Raw genomic sequence first — 2,639 nt, forward strand, 5'->3', positions numbered from 1 at the left:
TGACCTATAATCCCCTTACCCTCCTATTTATCAATTTCTTTGTTCGTTGTTCTAATTGATATCTCCCTACAGAAATTAGGAATTTCACCAAAAAAACAGTTTTACTAGGAAGATCTTGAAACCAGGTTGTAAATCCAGAAATGTTCCCCGCCAACTGGAAAATAACTGCTACCCTAAGTCTGTTGAGTCCTCCCTCCCACACTGACTGAACCACCCTAGGTCTGGAGAGCCCCAGATGGGGGTTGCCTGGGCACCTGGTACCCAGTGGCCTTCCAGTCAGCCCACCACAACTCCCATGTACCTGTGCCCAACTTTGTGTGTCCTCCCAGACAGAGCAGGCCCAGTCCTCGGCTGGAAAGATGCCACTCCATTTGGCAGCGTTGGCACCCAGTGGACAAATGCACTTTGCCTATCTGGTCCCTGAGGCTGTGGCCCATCATCATAGGCTCATAATCCCTTGGAGTTGCCCCTGCATGGCCACCTCATAAAACTGCAAGGTACCAAAAAGGTTATTTGATCATTTGAACACCACCTCAGTTCGAAACTATGCTCAGTATTGTATTTTCTCCAAGATGTTTCTTTTTTATTAAATATAACAAGATTTCTGTCTGTTTTCCTCAAGAAAACACACATCCTCATTCCCTCATCTCAACATGAAAAGTCCACATGAACTTTCTGAAATGGCTGATTTCACAGAAACATCTGAAATTGCTTCCAATTCCCCTGAAGTTCTTCTTTTTACCTGCATTTCAAATAAGATGAACCCGGGCATGTGCCCTCATCAAAAAGAGAAAAAACGCATATTACAATTTTGGTTGTCAATTATACAATAAAGCTGAAATAAATAAATACACACACACACGCTCACAGTGAGAGAAAAAAAAGATGTATGAGCAATTTGGTTTTCTGAGTTCTCTTATTCCTCTTCTCCCCCACTCATGCTGCACTGACTGCAATGCCATGAAGAAAAAGTCCATTTCATTATATGTATTATTAGAGCTAAGTAAGACTGGCATGAACAATAAGCCATCAAGTATTTGCGTGTCATCCTTGCACAGGGGCCATGCTAATCTTTTCTGTATCATTCCAATTTTACTATATGTGCTGCCGAAGCAAGCACAAGCCATCAAATATTTGATTAGGACCACGTTAGTTTTATTAAAGATACTGTGCCACACAGATTTAAGTAATTATGTGTTTATGTGATCTGTGATCCTTTCGCCTCTCTCCATAATTCTCTCTGGTTGGGTATTATTGGCTATTGTAGACTATGGCTAAATATTATAATCTTTCCCCATCCTATTTTCCCTTAAACTGTCTGATTTTTAATGTCTGATTCATAGAATGTAAAGTATTTTAAGAACATGTTATATTATGGCAGAAATACCATTATTTGGGTTTAATTCTAGCCTGTTATTTTGTGCTTTCTATTCTATGCTATTTCTACACTTTCTTCAATTGTAATATTTGCCTGAAGAATAAAACAAAACTTATTTACACTGGGTTTGGTCAACACAATATTTCTCTGCATTTAAAATAGCTTTGCATGTAAAATATAGACTGGATTTCAAAGATTTAATATAAGAAAAATGTAAAACATCTTATTAATATTTTGTGTTCATTAAAGTTGAAATAACCATTTGGACATATCAAGTTAAATAAGGGAAAGTCAAGAGTAGATACTGGGTTGTACATTTAGTCAAGTATATGAGAAACAGGCAATCTGAAAAATTTATTAAGCTATCACATTAATCTGGTACAACTATAACTTGAGTTCTTCTAGTTATTTTAACTCTATATATAATGTATAAAAATCAGCTTTTTGGAGGTACCTGGATGACTCAGTTGGTGGAGCTTGCAGCTCTTGATGTCATGGTTTTGAGTGTGAGCCCCATGTTGGGTATAGCAATTACTTAAAAGTAAAATCTTAAATGGGGTGCCTGGGTGGCTCAGGTCATGATCTCAGGGTTGTGGGATCAAGCCCAGCATTCAGGCTCCTTGCTCAGCTGGGAGTCTGCTTAAGATTCTTTCCCTCCCTCTCTCTCTAAAATAAATAAAATCTAAAAATAAACAAAATCTTTTTAAAATGTAGCTTTTTAAGACTCAAATATTAATGTAACTATGTTTAACAAATAACACAAACTTCATTGCTGAGCACTTTTTATATAGTACAACTGCCAAACTACTGTTTCTCCTGAATAATAAGTTTGCCGTGACTTCTATTTGTTCCTCATCTACAATTAACAGGCCAAACAATAGCTCAGAAATGGAGTACCTTGTTGTAAACATTGACCATACATTTATTAAGTTCCTGGCATTGTATTCATGCATATGGTATAGAGATCAGGAAAACTAAATAGCCTCTGCCTCCAAGAAGACAGATAGGTAATAATAACATAAGGAGAAATATCAATCGCTCAAAGAAAACACCAACCCTTTTTATACAATGAGCTACAAACTATTTTGCTGCAATATTATTCCTACCCATATACATATAAAGGGTATTGAATTACTGAATTTGGGGAACATTTCTACTGCCTTCGCATAAGATTTGAAGTTTCATGGTTTCCGAGAACAGTGACAGACTCAAATGATATTCAAACACTTAGGATTCTTTTTCCTTCTCTAAAAATATCAAG

The 2,639-nt window shown here is 36.9% G+C and overlaps 1 non-coding gene across 1 annotated transcript; it reads right to left on the minus strand.

Annotated features, from left to right (window-relative positions):
- Positions 1-1,017: 1,017 nt before the first annotated feature.
- Positions 1,018-1,120, minus strand: LOC112919158 (U6 spliceosomal RNA). The gene has a single exon (XR_003234826.1). It is a non-coding gene; the product is annotated as a U6 spliceosomal RNA (small nuclear RNA).
- Positions 1,121-2,639: the final 1,519 nt, after the last annotated feature.

Source organism: Vulpes vulpes, chromosome X (assembly GCF_048418805.1).
Source record: "Vulpes vulpes isolate BD-2025 chromosome X, VulVul3, whole genome shotgun sequence".
NCBI classification, from domain to species: domain Eukaryota; kingdom Metazoa; phylum Chordata; class Mammalia; order Carnivora; family Canidae; genus Vulpes; species Vulpes vulpes.